Source organism: Lactuca serriola, chromosome 1 (genome assembly GCF_051521515.1).
Source record: "Lactuca serriola cultivar US96UC23 chromosome 1, Lser_US96UC23_V15, whole genome shotgun sequence".
NCBI classification, from domain to species: Eukaryota; Viridiplantae; Streptophyta; class Magnoliopsida; order Asterales; family Asteraceae; genus Lactuca; species Lactuca serriola.
Window position 1 is genome coordinate 35688849 of NC_136408.1, and position 22135 is coordinate 35710983.

The following is a 22135-nucleotide window of genomic DNA, read 5'->3' on the forward strand; positions in this document are numbered from 1 at the left end:
ACATCACCCATTTTCGCACAGCACACTTCCGACTTCTAAAATCCGTAACTTTCACATACGACCTCCGTTTTTGACGTTCTTTATATCCACGCGTAGGTAATAATAAGATCTACAACTTTCATTTTGACACCGTCAGCCAATTCTCGATCGATCTTAAATTTAACAGTACAAGGAGATTATACTGTTAAACGTCTACGTAAAATTAATAACTTCTACATACGGACTCTGTTTTTGTCTGTCTTTTTACCGTTGATTTCCTATTAATGAGATCTTCAACTCTCATTTACGTTGCGTAAGCCAAAAACCGCTCGAACTAAAATTCGAGTTTCAGGCCGTGCACTGCTAAGCCGAATCTTAGAAAAATCATAACTTCTTCATACGAAGTCAGATTTGGGCGTTCTTTTTATCGATGTTCTTAGTTTAACATATTCTACGGCTTTTGTTTAGATTGATAAGGCTAAAAAGTCTTCTATCGTAAATTCACTATTTACGTCTCCCGGTGTCGTGCCGGTTTTGCCGTAAAACTTCGGCGGGCCATAACTTCTTCGTTATAGCTCGGATTTCGGCATTCTTTATATGTACGGAAACCTTGAGACGTATTCTACAACTTTATGTAGAGATATCAGGATTATCTCACACTTTAATTTTGACGCTCATTTTTATTCTTTATTAATTATACATTTATAATTAAATAATAAACACATAAACACACATAATTCACATAATACTCAAATATTTTATATTTATTACTTCAAAAAGAGTTACAATAGTTGACCTAGACTATTACATTGACAAAAATGCTTAGCCCTGAAAACCCGGGCGTTACATAACATTATAAGATGCCACCTTCAAATACAATGAATCTAGAATTTAATGGTCATTGAACCTTTCAATGGGAAAAAAGAAAGATTTCTAATACTTAAAAAATATTTAAATATGTATAATTAAACTTTGTAGAGTTCAATGCATTGCAGAAAAAAATAATAATAGAATTGTATGGAATATAGAATAATGATGTAACAATGGTCATTAAGTTTTATGGAGTTCAATATATTATGAATATCCTTATGGAGAATGGGTAAACCTCAAGGTTGTAAAAATCGCTCGGCGGTAGCTCGGCGGTCGACTGACGATAACCGATTAACCGGACTAGGCGGGGATTAATCGGAGATTAATCGGGGACCCTTAATTGTTAATAAAATTATTTAAAAAATTAATATTCTCTAAAAACTAAGTATTTGAAAATTTAAAATTTTGAAAATTTTAGTTTAATTTTTTAAAATTTGAAAGCTTAAAATTTGAAAATTTAAAATTTTGGTGTGATATTTGAAAATTAATTTTTTTTGAATTTTTTAAAAAGTTCCCGCCTATGACAGCCGAAACCGCCAAGGCCGACTTTGACCGATTTTGACCAATTTCCGCCAAGCACCCTAATCGTAATCGGTTTAAGGCCGCCAATCGATTAATCGCCAATTAATCGGCCGCCAAGGCTGATTTCTGCAACACTGGTAAACCTAAACATATATTAAAGACATAAGAGATCGTGTTTAGATGTTTAAAACACATCAATTTGTTTAATAATTTAGTAGCAGGTCATGTTGTACAAGTCCAACTTATGTAATCAAATCTCTTATTTGATAACAAGCTTTTATAACATATCAATTATCACATGCAAAATGCAAATACATGTTTAAATCCTAATATTTTCTTTTACCATTCGGTAATCACATCCATGAAAGTTCCTCCACTCGGGATTACTGGCAAAACATATTCTTGATACGAGATGACAACATCTAACAAGCAAGGCCCTGGTGTATCCAACATGTCTTTAATAGCGAATCGAACTTTCTCTTTTTCGGTAACCCTCTTAGTTGGGATATCACATGCATTTGCAAACTTCACCATATTTGGGAAGATCTCAGGTTCTTTCATTGGGTTTCCTAAGTATGTGTGTGCCCTATGTCTCTTAAACAAAATATCCTCCCATTGAACCGACATGCCCAAATATTGGTTGTTAAGAAGCATGATCTTCACCGGTAGATTTTCGGCACGAATGGTGGCAAGTTCTTGATGATTTATCATGAAGCTTCTGTTGGAATAGTGTCTAAGCCCGTAACTATATTTGGTATGTACTTAACCCGGTTGTGCATGGTCCTTTTGGGTTGCCTTATCCAAAGCAACTTGACAAGGTAATTTAAGGAGGGAGAGAGAATATTATGGTTTATTAATATATTATAAAAATAATATATTAAATGAGAGATCATATTTATTTGATAGTTGAGTTTTGGGTTAAGGAAACCTAATGGACTTAAGGGGGAACGAAATTATGATGGGGATCCATCATATTTTCGTCCAAGGCCTTATTCCAGAAGGTTCCTTGGGCTGCTTGGTGGCTAAGTTGTCCATTAGGGTTTAGATTGAAACCCTAGTAGCCTGCAAGTATAAATAAGACCCATAGGCTATGGAAATCAGCTACACTTCATTCTAAGAGAACCCTAGGGCCGATTTCTAGCATCTCGCACACTCTCTCATATTTCCTTCTTGCTTGTGGGGTTTGTGAACCATTAGAGGAGTTACAATTGTGACTTTAAGATCAAGATCAAGAAGATTACAAGGATTCAAGCTACTTGAAAGAGGTAAACCACTTAGATCTGTTTTCTTTATGATAATTTCGAATTATATATGATAGATCTAGGTTTGTAAGTCTTGGAATCAAATCATGTACAATAGAGAAACCTAAATTCAAGCATTAGGGTTTGTATGAGCACATAGGATTGTTTCTTATGCATAAAACCCATCAGTGGTATCGGAGACTTGATTGGTTTCAATTGTATGTGATGCTTTAACTATTTATATGCTGAAAATCGAGTTTTCTTGCCTCTGCCTGACTCAACTCGGCGAGTCAGTATCTGGACTCGGTGAGTTGGCCCTACTCGGCGAGTTCGTGCATCAGGCAGAGGGTATTTCAGGATTTAGTTGTTGTTTTGTCTTGGATTTGATGCCTAAATCATTTTTTGAAGTTAAAATCCGAATTTTATTTTAATTAAATGATTATCCTTGCCAAAACAATAGATAATTTCAAATCTTTTGAATATTGGTTGTTTATATGATAAATATGGATTATTTAAAATTATTTGGTAATTATCTAATGACTAAAATAAGATTAGGTCAAATATAGATAATTATGAAATTAATTGTTTAATTTAAATTATTTGTTATTTGACCGCTTATGTTTTGAAAAGTTCAAAACTTGCCTTCAAGTTTTGAAATTTGAATTTTGTGATTAAAAGTTTAATTTTGAATAATTTAAATTTCAAACCCTTAGAATGTTACAAGTTTAAAATTCAACCCTATACTATTATATATTATTACAAGCTGAATTAATATATATATATATATATATATATATATATATATATATATATATATATATATATATATATAACTTAAACTGTTAGTCTTACCGTTAGTAGGCCTCATTCACGAAGCCAGTCTATAAGGTGGGTATAAGGTTGCTGCCTATAAAATGACGCTTAATGGGTGTACACTCACACCCACCGCTTGCTTAACTGGTGGAGGGTCATTAGCCGAAAGGGTAGGATAAAGCAACGCTCTCCTCATTAAAAGTATAATGTAAGATACAAAGTAACTACATGTTTTACAAATTCCCAATCTTAGTTACTTTAGGGTAAAATGTGAAAATGATACTAATCCATGGAATTACACTTCGTACCCTTGTCAAACGTTGGTGGAGCGCGTGTGGTTAACCGGCACATCAATTTGGGGATGACATTGGTAGTGAAGGGTGACTCGATGTTTGTCATAGATCAATGGAGCGTGTGTGGTTTACCGGGACATTGATTAGGTGATAGAGACATTGAGTGCACCATGTTGATTCGCATGGTTATTCACAATTTTTTTGTGATCCTCGGTATCCCAGTCACAAATTTGAAATGCATATCGAGATTTAAACATGTCATTGAAAAGTTCAATGAATCTCAAAGATCTAGGAGTTTTCAATACATTTAAAACCTAAATTTCTTTTTCGTTTTTCATGGTGAGAATTAGTGAATCGTCATTCACTTACCTTCAAATTATTTACTTTTAGAGTACGACATCCCTTTCTAAATTGTAAATAATGTTGTTGGATCTTAGCCCTAATTTCTCATTTGGGTGTTTAATTAGGGATTCATTTCTAATCAAACTTTGTTCCTTTCTTTTTCAGATGTCTGCAAAAAACAAAAACAACAACGCTTCTGGGTCATTCTCATTGATGAACCTGTGTCAGAAAGTGACATTTGATGGGTCAAACTTCAACGAGTGGATAAGGTATATTCGCATGATCACACGCTACGAGGACAAAGAATATGTCCTCGATGAAAAGCTTAAAAAGTTCATCCCAGATGTTGCTACTCTTGAAGAGCTGGCCGCCTTTGAGGCCCACGAGCGTGATGCTATGAAAGTTCACTGCATCATGCTGGCCACCATGAACCTCGAACTCCAAAACTCCTATGAGGACATGTATCCGTATGAAATGCATCAGGATTTGCTGGACAGGTATCACCAGAGCGCGAGGCAAGAGCGCTATGAGATCATTACTAACATGATCACCGCTAAGATAGGGAGTGGAGAATCCCTAACCTCTCATTTGTAGAAAATGCAGAGGTATGTTGATCGTCTTCTCAAACATAATGTTAAGTTTGATGAGGATTTGGCTATCGACATAATCCTTTACTCCTTGCCCTCCTGCTACAACTAGTTTAGGGTGACCTACCACATGAACAAGGAGGAGGTCTCCTTGAGCAAGCTCCAAGGACTCTTGAGGACTGCTGAGAGCAACCTCAAAGACAAATTCGTTGCACCATCCCCTGCTGTGGCCGCTCCTGTGATGGCAATAGGTCAAGGAAAGGGTAAAAAGAGGAAGGCTCCATGTAAGAGCCACCATAAGGGGAAGCCCCGTGATGGTTCATCCTCAAGTGGGACCAAAGCAGTCCCTGCTAAACCCTCCTCCGATCCTAAGGAAGCAGAGTGCTTCTATTGTCACGAAAAGGGCCATTGGAAACGAAGTTTCCCTCATTATCTGCAAGATATAAAGGATAGGAAGATTAAGCCCACCTTTGCAGGTATGTATTCTATTAAATCTAATAACTCATCATTTGCTACTTCATGGGTTCTTGATACAGGGTGTGGTTACCACATTTGTTCTTATATGTAGGGCCTAAAAGGAAGTAGGGAGGTGGAACATGGAAAGATGAACCTGATTATGGGAAACAGAAAATCGTCGCCTGTGACCAAAGTCGGTGTTTATTCTTTAGTGTTGAGTAATGGGTTAGGGATAGATTTAAACAATTGCTGTTATTCGCCAGATATGGCAAGAAACATTATTTCATTTCATGGGTTGTTTAGACAAGGTTTCAGATAGTCTTTTTATAATAGTAATGGTTCTATTAATGTTTATTTGAATGGTGTCTTTTATTTCAATGCATTACCTTGTAATGGGATTTATGAATCTGTGATGGTTGTTGATAATTTAGGAAATAATGTTTTGAATATTGATTCGTCTACTAGTCTAGACAAAGCATGCTTGTGGCATTTTCGCCTTAGACATGTCAACAAGAAACGCATAGCCCAACTCCAAAAGGATGGAGTGCTGGAGTCATTCGACCTTAGGGACGATGACACGTGTGAATCTTGTTTACTTGGGAAGATGACCAAGTCACCCTTTACTGGCACTTGTGAAAGGGGTGAGGGTCTATTGGATCTCATACACACCGATGTGTGTGGGCTCTTTAGATCCACCACAATGGATGCTTGCCGCTTCTACATGACTTTTACAGAGGATTATAGCAAATATGGATATATCTACTTAATCAAGCAAAATTCGGAAACCTTTGAAAAGTTCAAAGAGTTTAAGAATGAAGGGAGAATCAGTTGGGTAGGAAAATCAAGATGCTTCGGTCAGGCCGAGGAGGAGAGTACCTAAGTCTTGAGTTTCACGACTATCTAAAGGAATGCGGAATTGTTTCGCAATTGATGCCTTCAAGGATGCCAAAATTGAATGGTGTGGCTGAGAGACGTAATCGGACCTTGTTGGACATGGTTCGTTCTATGATGAGTTGGACTTCGTTACCAATAGCTTTCTGGGGGTATGCCTTAGAGACTGCCGCCCATATCCTTAACTTAGTTCCTACCAAGAAGGTTACCAAGACTCCTCACGAAATGCGGACATGGAAGGCTCCCTCGTTGGCACATATTAAGGTTTGGGGTTGCGAGGCTTTCGTAAGATGAGAGACTTACGACAACTCGAACCTCGTAGTGAGAAGTGTTGTAACACCGTAAATTTCAAAACAATTTTTCATTTAAAAATAATCGTTTAATTCTTAAAAAAAACACTTTTCTTAAAATCTCATTCATAATCAAATTACAAAACATAACTCCATTTTCACTTGCATAATAAACCAGGATCTTCAAAACATGACTCTTTCTCTGGTGTGTACAATCGAACCGGTGCCATCCCGTGATCCTGAGAGAAACCTGAAACACATAACACAAAACACTGTAAGCACGAAGCTTAGTGAGTTCCCCAAAATACCACACATAACACATATTAGCCACTCGAGGCTATAACTCTGTGGGTCCGTGGACCCTACTCTGTGAACCTTCCGGTTCTAACTCTGTGAACCCTCCGGTTCTAACTCTGGGAACCTTCCGGTTCTAACTCTGTAAACATGCACAACATAAATCTCATAGAAATAATGCAGTACATAACATACATAGCATACAAATACTCTGTCACATAACTCTGGTTACCTACTCAAGTTAAAGTATAGTGAGAAGACTCACCTGACAAGCAGTAAGCAGATATCCTCATGCTTGCATCTCGAACTCGCCACCATCTATCACATAAGGCAAATGCTCTCATGAACATAACTCTCGAGACTAGACTCAAACCTCTCTTGGCACTCTCTTAAGGGTAAAAGACCATTTTACCCCCCTTCTTGGCCCAAAGGCCACATTGCTGACCAAACCCTAAAAGTCAACAAAAGTCAACGGTCAAACTTTGACCCAACTCGCCGAGTGCACTCCGGTGACTCGGCGAGTACACACATGTCCACTAACTCTTTGTCCCGCTTGGTACGTCGATTCCCTCCCTATGCTCGACGAGTCATACCAGACAGGAATCGCGGGGCCACCCCGACTCAACTCGCCGAGTCTCAAGAACAACTCGGCGAGTACCGCCTTGAACTCCAGTCCTCTAACCCCCTCCTGACTCACTGAGTCATCCCCCAACTCGGCAAGTCTATCCATTGAGCAATTTCCGTGAAACCCTAACCCTACTCGCCGAGTCTCAAGAACAACTCGGCGAGTTCATGCCATGCACAAACTCTACTGACCTCCTGAGGTCAGATCTGGCCTCCCCTAGCATGAATGTCACGTAAACTTTGAAACTTGATGCTTGTATAACCACAACAAGGCATCAAAAGGAGATTTAGTCCCAAAAATGGCAACCTAAGGCCAATAACCCCAAACTGGTCCATAAAGCTCCAAGGTTCAAGGTCTCTGGACCTCTTTGAGTCCAGATCCAAGGCACATACTCGAAGAGGGATCATTTGCTCCACATAATCACTCTCCAAAGGGGTTAGAAAACCCTAAATCTAATGATCAACACCAAAACTGAAGGAGGTTCGAACCATTACCTCAAAATGATGTCTCTGAACTCTGGAACTGCTTGAATCGCACCTCCTGTTTGCTCTTGTCACCTTCTTCTTGCTAAACCAAGGGTTCAAGGATCAAAAAGTGACTTCTTCTCCCTCACAACGATTTGGCTCACTTAGGGTTCTCTCAAGGGACTGGTAGCCGCAATGGGAGGCTATAAGTGCCCTTAAATAGGCTCCAAACCCAGGGGATTAGGGTTTCATTAAACAGCGTGGACTCGCCGAGTCCGGACGTGAACCCAGATGAACATCTGAGACCCTACTCGACGAGTCTTGGCTCCAACTCGCTGAGTTCCTTCTCAAACACCAAAATAATTAAATAAAATAATATACCTAGGAAATCAGAATGTTACAATTCTCCCCCACTGGAATCAGACTTCGCCCTTGAAGTCTTACTCTGGAAACAACTCCGGATGCTGCTCACGCATCTTGTGCTCCGACTCCCAAGTAAGCTCTGACCCCTTCCGGTGTTGCCACTGGACCTGCACCAGAGGCACCTCTTTGTTCCCCAAAACTTTGATCTTTCGATCCCAAATAGCCACCGGTCTCTTAACGTAGTTCAGGCCCACATCCACCTGAATATCCTCTAATGGCACTACTGCCGACTCATCGGCTATACACTTTCGCAGCTGCGACACATGGAAATTGTCATGGATCTGACCTAGCTCTGCAGGTAGCTCCAACTGGTAGGCTACCCTGCCTACCCTCGCGATCACCCGAAAAGTACCGATATATTGGGGCCCCAACTTGCCCCTCTTCCTGAATCGGATCACTCCTTGCCAAGGAGAGATCTTTAGGAGCACAAAGTCACCGACCAAAAATTCGAGCTCGGACTGGCGCCTGTCCGCATAACTCTTCTGACGACTCTGAGCAGTCAACAACCTCTGCCTGACCTGCTGTATCTGCTCTGACGTCTGAAGCACGATCTTTTTACTTCCCATCACACGTTGCCCGACCTCTCCCCAGCAAATGGGGTCCAATACCTCCTTCCCTACAACAGCTCAAAGGGTGGCATACTGATGCACTAATGATGGTTGTTTGTTGTAGGAAAACTTTGCCAAGGGCAAATACGGGCCACAATTTCCCCCCAAAATCTAATACACATGCCCGAAGCATATCCTCGAGCGTTTGAATCGTTCGCTCGCTCTGAAGTGTCCACATACATCACCATGGTAAACTCTAGTTCATTTCTCATATTCATCTTCGATACCGAGCACCAGGTCAGCTTTTGGCCCCACAGCTGAACCCCCAAAGGTCACACATAACATGATCCAAAATATCTCACTAACTCCCTCCCCGTGACCACTATCACGGCCCAGTGACACGCAAGTCATGAAATTCCCTTTTCCTCATAAAAGATACAATCCAATCGAAGATCGACTCAGCTCTAACCTCTGGCGTCTACTGCGCATATCCTCCAGCGCGCCTCGCTGACCCTCCGATAGAGACGGAGACCCCAGTCTTGCCCCGGTTTAACCACTAGGCTCCATAAACTCAACACTAGGGCTACTCAATCCTAAAACTCTTCTGCGTCATGCACTTATTAGAGAACACTCCATCATCACACTCTCTTGCCGTCTAGTGGGTACTATGGCTTCCCGCAACATTACGACAACCTCTGACTAGTGAGTACTACGGCTCCCCGTAGTATCACAACGCCAACTAACTAGTGAGTACTACGGCTCCCCGTAGTACCACGACTCCCTCCCTCTGACTTGTGAGTACTACGACTCCCCGTAGCATCACAACACCCTCTGACTGGTGAATACTACGGCTCCCCATAGTATCACGACTCTCTCTCTCTCTCTCTCTCTCTCTCTCTGACTTGTGAGTACTACGGCTCCTCGTAGCACCACAACACCCTCTGAATGGTGAATACTACGGCTCCCCATAGCTTCACCCTATACTCTCATTCTCATTACAACGCCACACTAGGTTCACTAACTCATGCACCGAAGACTATCATAGATAGTTACACACACACTTTCCCCGATATGCATTACAGACTTTGGCGGCAAACGCCATAACACAGAACCTACCTCCAGAGATCCACTTCCTTAAATAATCCCTCTTGATGACAATACACGAAGGGCTCCCACTGGAACCGAAGATACCTGATACATCACTAGTCGTCTTAAACCCAAGACTCTAAATAACTCCAAAATCGGGACGCTATACGCGGAAACCACGGAACACCATAACAGAGCATCACAATGTCCTGCCTCTACCACTGATTCCCTTACTCCCAGCACCATACACATACAACAACACATTTCCTCTTAATCCCATAATAATTTCCTATTTCACTCAATGCGCAACTTCAGTGCATCCAAACACTCAATTGGAATACAAGGAAGGCGCTAACTCTTAAGAACACACTGATGATCCTCCGAAACCCTTTCCACTACTGTTCAAAATCCAAGCAAGAATACACATCCCAGCCCGGGAATTGGCTACTCGACAATCTTCTACCCATATTTCAACCCAGAAGTTCTCAACTGCCCATACCATCATTACGAGTGTTCCACTTGAAACGACTCTGACCATAACCAGATTCCTGACCATTGACCACCCGCCGTGGAGACACCCATCCTTCTCTCAGAAATATACCACATGCATTATCTCGCCCTGCACATTTACTTGATCACCAATGACCCTGCTCTCATGAATTCAAGTCGCATGTTTCTGTATCCAACCCCTAACCGCTCTTGCACAAATCTCTGGTTCTCTCAATAAACCACCCAGTTCTCCCCCACTTAGGGTTCGAACCATCACTATCTGACACACCAACAATCTCACAAACTATTTTCACCAGCAATAACGCACCTGCCCCTGGAAAGTGTTACGCAACGCCCGATAATCCCCTTTAAGGAAATCAATCGATCCCATATACTCTGAACGTCGGATGAAATCCTCAAGAACTTCCCGTTACGACTGCCTCTAGTCGTTCCAAGTCTCGTACTAATCCAATACCAAACAACTTAACTGTCCAATAACATCACTGACTCATAGACTGGACCACGAAATCATCATACTCCCCCACCTCGACTCATCAACCGACGTTCCAACACATGGATCATCCCAAGAACAGGGACCCACTCCCATATTCAATACCCAACATAGATAGAAAAACCACTGCACTGATAAACTCGACTGGACTCCCCACTGATACCTCTACAATACGCCCTACTATACTCAAATAGGTGTAACATGGTCCTCGACTATCTCGGTCCTAACAGACTATCTGCTCATGGTAAATCACTGCCTCGCGGCACACATGCTACCTGATACTCTGATGGAAAATCATCATCAATGACAACCTGCAGGGTTTACCCCCAAACCCAAAACTTAAACATCATGTCTCTCATGTTTCGCACACGAACATAAATAACACTACCCAGGTCATAGAAGGTGACATCTCCTCTATCGACTGATTGCTCAACTCAGACCAAAATTCTCCCCCCCCCCTCTGACTCCTTACCAAAATACTCTGAAAGGCTCTCGACCTCCCTCTCGAGGGACACCTCTTCGAACTCAATCATGGCCCACAGGCCTAAAACCCATAGCGTCCAATCTCTACCTCATCAATCATGACCGGATAACCGGAGAACCACAAGCATCATTCACTACGAACCATGGTACTCGTCCCATGACATCTCTTCTTAATATGCTCCGGTGTATGGTACCCAAACCATAGCATCACTCCTCCATCTGCTCCGATGTATGGTACTCGAACCATAACATCACTCCTCCATCCGCTCCGATGTATGGTACTCGAACCATAACATCACTCCTCCATCCGCTCCGATGTATGGTACTCGAACCATAACATCACTCGTCAGTCCGCTCCGATGTATGGTCCTCGAACCATAACATCACTCCTCACTCCACTCCGATGTATGGTACTCGAACCATAACATCACTCCTCAATCCGCTCATTAGAACCTTCAGAATACTCCCTGTATCAAGTATGGGTCCTTTGCTTTCAGTAGTACGGGCCCATACTACCTGCCACATCTGCCCATACTTTCCACACGGACTATCCCGGAGCTCCTAAGTAGCTGCTCGACCTTCTCGTTCACCAATTCCATCGCGCGTGCTTGCTCCCCAGCGAAATTCTCTACTCTGCCAGCACACTCATCTGGCTAAGGTTACTCCCTAGGCTCTTCCTAGATTCCCACACTTCTCTGCCATCAGCTGCTGAAGAGCTCCTAATGATGCCAGCCATCTACCTCCTGAATATCTTCATATTCGCTTGGTAGCTGACTCCCATCATCAAGAGTTCCACAAAGCACGAAGCAAGCAGCATTCGAGCATCGAAGAATACATAGGACTCACTCTGGGTGATAACTCCGATTGCTCTGCTCATCCTTGAAAGTACCACCGAACTCTGCAACTCTTCCCCTCGCGGGTTCTTACTATTCTTTCGCTAAGTACCACGGTACTCATCTAGGCATCTCCCTTAGATTACTCCTCAACTCAAATCCCCTAAAGGATTCCAACTAAATACTCTCACTCATCACATACTCAAAAGCACATTGCATATAACAGCAATTCCTAGGCTAAGGCATCACAAATCAGGCCACTCTAGTCCTAAGATATGAAATACCTATCCTGTCTCTAGCATGCAATAATATCTCATAAAGTGCATCATAAATATCTCATAACACAAAAGTAAGGGTATTTTGGGAAATTAATCACTGTTCGGGCTCTGGCTGATTGTACACACTGCTCTTTCTCGCTTTCTCTTTGCACTCTTATTCGCTTTAGAAAATTATTTCTTTGAAAACTTTTCTTACTTCCTCAGTTTGAGTCCAGATTTACCCGAAGGTGCATCCGAATCCCTCAAACCAAGGCTCTGATACCAAATTGTAACACCGTAAATTTCAAAACAATTTTTCATTTAAAAATAATCGTTTAATTCTTAAAAAAAACACTTTTCTTAAAATCTCATTCATAATCGAGTTACAAAACATAACTCCATTTTCACTTGCATAATAAACCAGGATCTTCAAAACATGACTCTTTCTCTGGTGTGTACAATCGAGCCGGTGCCGTCCCGTGATCCTGAGAGAAACCTGAAACACATCACACAAAAAACTGTAAGCACGAAGCTTAGTGAGTTCCCCAAAATACCACACATAACACATATTAGCCACTCGAGGCTATAACTTTGTGGGTCCGTGGACCCTACTCTGTGAACCTTCCGGTTCTAACTCTGTGAACCCTCCGGTTCTAACTCTGTAACATGCACAACATAAATCTCATAGAAATAATGCAGTACATAACATACATAGAATACAAATACTCTGTCACATAACTCTGGTTACCTACTCAAGGTAAAGTATAGTGAGAAGACTCACCTGACAAGCAGTAAGCAGATATCCTCATGCTTGCATCTCGAACTCGCCACCATCTATCACATAAGGCAAATGCTCTCATGAACATAACTCTCGAGACTAGACTCAAACCTCTCTTGGCACTCTCTTAAGGGTAAAAGACCATTTTACCCCTTCTTGGCCCAAAGGCCACATTGCTGACCAAACCCTAAAAGTCAACAGAAGTCAACGGTCAAACTTTGACCCAACTCGCCGAGTGCACTCCGGTGACTCGGCGAGTACACACATGTCCATTAACTCTTTGTCCCGCTTGGTACGTCGATTCCCTCCCTATGCTCGACGAGTCATACCAGACAGGAATCGCGGGGCCACCCCGACTCAACTCGCCGAGTCTCAAGAACAACTCGGCAAGTACCGCCTTGAACTCCAGTCCTCTAACCCCCTCCTGACTCACTGATTCATCCCCCAACTCGGCAAGTCTATCCATTGAGCAATTTACGTGAAACCCTAACCCTACTCGCCGAGACTCAAGAACAACTCAGCGAGTTCATGCAATGCACAAACTCTACTGACCTCCTGAGGTCAGATCTGTTTCCCCAAACCATAGATCTGGCCTCCCCAAGCATGAATGTCACGTAAAGTTCGAAACTTGATGCTTGTATAACCACAACAAGGCATCAAAAGGAGATTTAGTCCCAAAAATGGCAACCTAAGGCCAATAACCCCAAACTGGTACATAAAGCTCCAAGGGTCAAGGTCTCTGGACCTCTTTGAGTCCAGATCCAAGGCACAAACTCGAAGAGGGACTATTTGCTCCACATAATCACTCTCCAAAGGGGTTAGAAAACCCTAAATCTAATGATCAACACCAAAACTGAAGGAGGTTCGAACCATTACCTCAAAATGATGTCTCTGAACTCTGGAACTGCTTGAATCACACCTCCTCTTTGCTCTTGTCTCCTTCTTCTTGCTAAACCAAGGGTTCAAGGATCAAAAAGTGACTTCTTCTCCCTCACAACGATTTGGCTCACTTAGGGTTCTCTCAAGGGACTGGTAGCCGCAATGGGAGGCTATAAGTTCCCTTAAATAGGCTCCAAACCCGGGGGATTAAGGTTTCATTAAACAGCGTGGACTCGTCGAGTCCGAACGTGAACCCGGATGAACATCTGCGACCCTACTCGGCGAGTCTTGGCTCCAACTCACCGAGTTCCTTCTCAAACACCAAAATAATTAAATAAAATAATATACCTGGGAAATCAGGATGTTACAAGTGTTACTTCATCAAAAGGAGATTTAGTCCCAAAAATGGCAACCTAAGGCCAATAACCCCAAACTGGTACATAAAGCTCCAAGGGTCAAGGTCTCTGGACCTCTTTGAGTCCAGATCCAAGGCACAAACTCGAAGAGGGACCATTTGCTCCACATAATCACTCTCCAAAGGGGTTAGAAAACCCTAAATCTAATGATCAACACCAAAACTGAAGGAGGTTCGAACCATTACCTCAAAATGATGTCTCTGAACTCTGGAACTGCTTGAATCGCACCTCCTCTTTGCTCTTGTCTCCTTCTTCTTGCTAAACCAAGGGTTCAAGGATCAAAAAGTGACTTCTTCTCCCTCACAACGATTTGGCTCACTTAGGGTTCTCTCAAGGGACTGGTAGCCGCAATGGGAGGCTATAAGTTCCCTTAAATAGGCTCCAAACCCGGGGGATTAAGGTTTCATTAAACAGCGTGGACTCGCCGAGTCCGAACGTGAACCCGGATGAACATCTGCGACCCTACTCGGCGAGTCTTGGCTCCAACTCACCGAGTTCCTTCTCAAACACCAAAATAATTAAATAAAATAATATACCTGGGAAATCAGGATGTTACAAGTGTTACTTCGTCGGCTATCCACAGAAGTCTTTTGGCTATCTTTTCTATAGACCAAGTGACAATGTTGTCTTCGTTGCTAAAAGAGGAGTTTTCCGAGAAAGGGAATTGATAAGCCAAGAATACAGTGGGAGGCAAATTGAACTTGAAGAGATTCAAGATCAAAGCGATGAAGGAACCTCTGACACTGACACTCAACTTGAGGAGGAAACTCCTGTTGAACCTGTTGACAAGTCCTTACCTCTTCGACATTCCACTAGGGCTAGTGTTTCACCCCAGTTGTATGGATTTCATATTACTACTGAAGGGGATACATTTATTAGTGATAGTACACTAGTAAATTTGGACGAACCTAGCAGCTACAAGGAAGCCATGGCAGGCCCGGAGTCTGCGAAATGGAAAGAGGCGATGGAAACCGGGTCGTAAGACAGTCGGGTACAAGTGGATCTTCAAGAAGAAGACGTACATGGATGGGAAAGTACATACTTATAAAGCGTGATTGGTTGCGAAGGGCTTTACTCAAACTCTCGGAGTTGACTATGATGAGACCTTCTCACCAGTTGCGAAAATAAAATCTATTAGGGTAATGCTTGAAATAGTTGCGTTTCATGATTATGAAATATGGCAGATGGACGTAAAAACCGCTTTCCTTAATGGAAAGTTGGCTGAGGATGTTTATATGAATCAGCCAGAGGGTTTTGTTGATGCGAAGCATCCAAATAGAGTATGCAAGCTTGAGAAATCCATTTATAGATTAAAAGAAGCGTCTCGCAGATGGAATCTTTGTTTTGATGAGAAAGTTAAAGAGTTTGGCTATCTGCGAAGCGAAGATGAATATTGTGTGTATGTCAAAGCCAGTGGGAGTATAGTGAGCTTCCTCTTATTGTATGTCGACGACATACTACTCATAGGAAACGATGTCCCAACCTTGCAGGAGGTCAAGTCCTGGCTTGGGAAATGTTTCGCTATGAAGGACCTCGAAGAGGCTGCTTATATTTTGGGAATAAGGATAGTAAGAAACAGAGAAAAGAGACTGATAGGACTCAGTCAGGATACATACCTGGATAAGGTACTCAAGCGTTTTAGTGTGGAAAATTCCAAGAAAAGGGAGTTGCCAACCCAAAGCAATATCAAGCTGAGTAAGACTCAGAGCCCGAGTACAGAGGCAGAGATAGCTGATATGAGCCGAGTACGTTACACTTCCGCAGTAGGCTCTATCATGTACGCTATGACTTGCACTCTCCCTGATGTGGCCTTTGCTTTGAGCATGGTCAGCAGATATCAGGGGAACCCTGGTAGAGCCCATTGGATTGCAGTTAAAAATATTCTTAAGTACCTACGGAGGACCAATGAATGGTTTCTAGTCCTCGGTGGGAATGATGACTTAAGGGTATGAGGGTACAGTGACGCTAGTTTTTAGAAGGATCGGGATAATTTTCGATTGCAGTCGGGCTGGGTCTTTACCCTAAATGGAGGACCAGTGACTTGGAAAAGTTCCAAGCAGGAGACCATAGCTGATTCAACGTGCGAATCAGAGTACATTGCGGCGAGCGACGCGTCAAAGGAGGCTATATGGTTGAAGAACTTCATTGGAGACCATGGAGTTATGCCATCCATAAAGGAGCCGATGGAAATTTTCTGTGATAATGAAGGAGCGGTTGCCTTGACCAAGGAACCGAGAGATCATGGTAGATCTCGACATATCGACAAAAAATACCATTTTATCAGACATCGGGTAGAAGAGGGACTCCTCGTTGTAAAGATGGTGTCATCAGAAGAAAACCCAGCAGAACCCCTTACGAATGGACTGAGTAGGGTCAAACACTTGTAGCACGCTAGGAGCATTGGGCTGAAGGATTATATAAGTTTGGATTAGATAGGAAACGTGTAATAGATAGTTTGTACTTTACATTTGATGAATAAATAAAATTGTGTTATTTATGAGTAAAGCTACTATCTTGTGTTGGTTATTTATCTATTGTTTCAATTTTGCATGTTTTGACTTCCTGAATGATAGGATTATTCAAACAGTCCACAGTCGGTCATATTTTGGAAGTAGATATGAATGAAGACTGTCATGAATTGTTTGTAGATTGTCTAAAAGGTTTTGGGCATAGCAAAGGTTTGCTGCAAAGTTCATGAGTGCTTATGAATATGATTTGAGCATTGGAATAAACCCGCATTTGCTGGTATCACTTCGTGGTGTTTTGCCTTAAGTGATCGCAAAGCGATAATATCATATAGTTTTAAAACTTAGAGATATGGTTGTTGTTTGCTGGTTGGTTATGCATTGATGATGTGTAAACGCATCAGTAACTTGATGTTATAAAACGCATTATTGTGCATGATTCAATTAGTGAATAATAGATGCATATGAGTGGAAGTTGATTTGTTCCTTTTATTCTGTGAGAATAAAAGTGATATCTTGGCCACTTGATGATTTGTTTTGACTTATGTGTCGGGCCCGGTCAGAATGAAGTTGATGTGTTCAACTAAATTCTATGTCAAACAAATCGGAAATCGAGGAACAAATGTTGGACAAGTTGATCAGAGTTGACATCGAAGTATAAGAGCTACGATTGCTAATCGGATTCTGAAGTCATATGTGAGATATAGTTACTAGACTTATCCAAGTGGGAGACTGTTGGAATAGTGTCTAAGCCCGTAACTATATTGGTATGTACTTGACCCGGTTGTGCATGGTCCTTTTGGGTTGCCTTCTCCAAAAGCAACTTGACAAGGTAATTTAAGGAGAGAGAGAGAGAGAGAGAGAGAGAGAGAGAGAAAGAGAGAGAGAATATTATGTTTTATTAATATATTATAAGAATAATATATTAAAGGAGATATCATATTTATTTTATTAGTATTAGTCATAAATTAATTAGGAATTAGTTTGGTGACTAAAAGAGATTAATTAAAATAAAGGGGTATAAACTGTCAAACGTATGATATTTGAGTTTTGGGTTAAGGAAACCTAATGGACTTAAGGGGGAAAAAAATTATGATGTGGATCCATCATATTTTCGTCCAAGGCCTTATTCCAGAAGGTTCCTTGGGCTGCTTGGTGGCTAAGCTGTCCATTAGTATTTAGACTGAAACCCTAGTAGCCTGCAAGTATAAATAAGACCCCTAGGCTACGGAAATCGGCTACACTTCATTCTAAGAGAACCCTAGGGCCGATTTCTAGCATCTCTCACCCTCTCTCATATTGCCTTCTTTCTTATGGGGTTTGTGAACCATTAGAGGAGTTACAATTGTGACTCTAAGCTCAAGATCAAGAAGATTACAAGGATTCAAGCTACTTGAAAGAGGTAAAACACTTAGATCTGTTTTCTTTATGACAATTTCGAATTATATATGATAGATCTAGGTTTGTAAGTCTTGGAATCAAATCACGTACAATAGAGAAACCCATCAGCTTCCATCACCATCAATATCAACGACGACTACATCTGGCATTGCGAGAGATGCGCCCATTGTAGCAGGTAATCCAAATCCCATAGCCCCTAGCCCACTGGAGGTCAACCATTGTCGAGGTTTATTGTATTTGTAAAAATGGGCAGCCCACATCTGATGTTGCCCTACACCAGTAGTTATGCTCGCATTCCCACCTGTTAACTCGTCTAGAACTTGGATTGCATACCGAGGGGGAATTGCATCGCCAAACGTTTCAAACTTCAATGGGTAACTTGCTTTTTCTCATTTAGTTCGTGGATCTATGAAGAGAAATCAAGATCAAGATTTCCTTTTGACTAAACTGCACAAATAGTCCATGTGGTTTGCTCAAAATTGTCACTTTGGTCCAAAAATGTTTGGACTAGTACCACAGGTCCAAAGTTTTTATTTTGTTGCGAGTTTGGTCCAGTTTGCTTTAAACTTTTTATTAATGACGATTTTGCCATTACTTTTTATTTTTTTAGTTGTTTTTTTATTTATTTAAAAACATTTTAGAATTTTCGTAATTAAAAATAAAACAAAAAAGAAAATATTACCCCTATCCCTACCCCACCCTCCCCCTACTCTTTCTCATCCCACTACCAGTTATGCTATCACCTCCACCACCACCACTGTCAGTCACCACCACCGCCATTTTTAGTCACCACCACCACTGCTACCACCACCGTTGGTCGCCAACAACCACCACTGCCACCTCCGGTCACCACCAACACCATAACAACATAATGTTTCCAGATCTGAATACCAAAACACTCATATAATTCCAGATCTATAATTTCAAATTAATACTCAAGAACTGCCACCACTATCTGATGAATGCAAACATATTTTTTCCAGATCTGAAACTCAAACATTACATTTTCCTTATTTGTAACTTCAAAATCAAGAACAATCTTTGTATACCCATATGTGGATGTCATCTTCTTCCTGGAAGAAACCCTTGTTTCAACGTAGACGCACCTTCTTTTGCTATGGTGGTCGTCTGACGAGAAGAAGAGAAAAGAGGTAGATGGAGAACGGCTCTAGGGCGGAGAAGACGTACAAAACCTGATCGTTGCAAAGGTGGCTTCAGCCTTTAGTAGGTCCGATCTGAAAACCCCAATAAATATCGAATCGTTCGTAAGCGCCTCCTCCAACCACTATTCCTTCGTCATCTAATCTATTCCGATTCTTTGCAAGTCACTGTTACAGAGAGATGATTCGAGGAGCTTCACAAATTAGGGTTTCTGTTGCCATCCTTCTAGTTTCTAGGGTTTTAGACGTCGTTTAGGGTTTCAAACGAAAATCTCACGACGAACAGATTTGGGTAACACCTTACATCGATGGTTGAACACAATCTCTGTCACCGCTTCTTTTTTCGACCTTCCTCGATCTGTTGATACCCTCTGTTTCCTTCTTCATCGAGCTTTATCTCTGAAAATCGAGCTACCACTGTGGGATGGTTTTCAGATATGAAGAGGAGGAGGGTTTTCAGATCGATAGATCTGAAGAAAGTTTTCAGACTTCACCGGCGTAGATCTGTTCTCGTCCGAGGACATCAGAGACCTGAGCTTGTGACTGAAGACTACGGTTGGAAAGATGAGGCAAAGAGGCGGAGAAGAAACATAAGAGAGAGGAGAGAGAGAGAGAGAGAGAGAGAGAGAGAGAGAGAGATAATTTTATTTTTGTTTTATTTTTAATTGTTTTCTAATTGCTATAATAAAAGAAAATTATAAAATAAAATAATAAAGGGAAAATCCGTCATTACAAAATGTTTCAAAATTTTTGGACCAAACTCGCAACAAAATGAAAAGTTTGGACCTGTGGTGCTAGTCCAAACTTTTTTGGACCAAAGTGACAATTTTGAGCTAACCATAGGGACCGTTTGTGCAGTTTTGTCTTTCCTTTTTCATACTCCAACATCCTGTTGAGGCCCTATAAAATGAGCTTAATATCCCCACAAATTGATAAATCGGGTTGCTTATTCTTTCCTAGTTCTGTAGGATCGATGTCGATATGGACGATTTTTGCTCTACAAGCAAAAGCTTCGAACTTTCCTATTACATAATCATCAAACCTAACCCCAAACGCGAGCAATAAGTCATTTTTATCAACAGAATAATTTGCATAATAATTACCATACAAACTGAGCATTTGAAGTGATAGATCATCAGAACCTGGGAATGATCCATGTCCCATTAAAGTACTTGTGACTGGAATCCAGTAAGCTCGACAAACCGACGAAGCTCATCACTTGAATCCAAACAACCACCACCCACATAGGTTGATCCCAATTTGGCACTACTAATTATTATGATGTGTCGTGTGGAATGTCAATTAAAACAGGTCCAGGCCGACCAAATTTAGCAAGATAGAAAGCCTCACGAACAATTTGAGGGATATCTTTTGCTTTCCAAACTTGGTAATTATGCTTAGTAATAGGACGAGTCAACTCAACAATGGGTGCTTTTTGGAAGGCAACAGTGCCAATTAGTCTTCGTGGTACTTGGCCAATAATGGCAATCATTAGGACACTATCGTACATTGCGTCTGCGATTCCAGTCACTAGATTTGTAGCTCCAGGGCCTGATGTTGCCATACAGGCGCCAGGGAAATCGGAGGCACGGGCATAGCCTTCTGCAACAAACACTCCACCCTGCTCATGACGTGGTGGTATGGTACGTATGATGGATGAATGTGTTAAGGATTGATGGATGTCCATGGTGGATCCTCCTGGATAGGCAAAGACATGGGTGACGCCTTCGCGCTCAAGGGCTTCCACAAGTATGTTTGAACCTTTTCTTGGTTGATTGACGGTAGAGCGAGAAACGAAAAGTTTTTGGTGCTGACGAGACACGGTGGTGGTCTGGGTGTGTAGGTGAGGGAACCGTGTTTGGGGACCGAAATCGATGGATGAGTTTGATGAAGGGAAGAAGAGTATTGCAGTAATTGATTGAAATGGTGGAATGAAAGATGGTGGTTAGGAGGATATGGAAGTTGGGTGTAATGTACAAACTACCATTGTTGAACAAGGAATGAGATATTGAGATTACATGGTTCGGAAAATATATAGTAGTAATGGGGTTGGCATGCAAGGTTAATTAGGGGAAGAAACTGACATCCCAAGAGGGATCATTAAGAAAGGTTCGGTTGAAACTAGGGTCGTATACAGTTGGAAAGTTTAGTACATCGTTTTGACGAAGATATGTTTATGCCTATTTATATATAAAAGTAATGAGCATGATTATTAAATTAGTACGTCGCTATAAGACATTAGTATCACGCTATTACCTATATTTCCGCTAAATATGGTGTCGCGAGCTACTACTGCTCGATTCTCATGATTTATGTGCTTTGTTCATGCATTTGATCTAGTCCCGATAAAATACCAAATTTCTTACATGCACCCTACCAGCATAAAAGAATATTAAAATACATTTATAGTGCAATTAAATTAACTAAAAATAAAAATATAAATACTTACATCCCAATCCTAAAAGCGCAAATTTCCTCGTGTTGTAAACAACCCCAAACATGTATGACATTGTGCACATTGCTTGCTATCTCCACCATGGACGTTGAGGAAAAGTCAAATTGCCTTACAAAAAAATATTCTAAACATACGGTATATTGGTGAAACTATAAGGAATTGGTATCTTTTATTCAGAAGTTTTCGGAAAAAATAATTGTAACCTTTTGAAAGATGTAAAATTATATAAAACATATAGGCTAAAACCTAAAAGCTCCTACTTGAACTAGATTTTCACAACATGA

At 41.3% G+C, this 22135-nt stretch overlaps 1 pseudogene; it reads right to left on the bottom strand.

Annotated features, from left to right (window-relative positions):
• Positions 1–1462: 1462 nt before the first annotated feature.
• On the bottom strand, positions 1463–21934 carry LOC145053619 (acetolactate synthase 2, chloroplastic-like; annotated as a pseudogene).
• Positions 21935–22135: the final 201 nt, after the last annotated feature.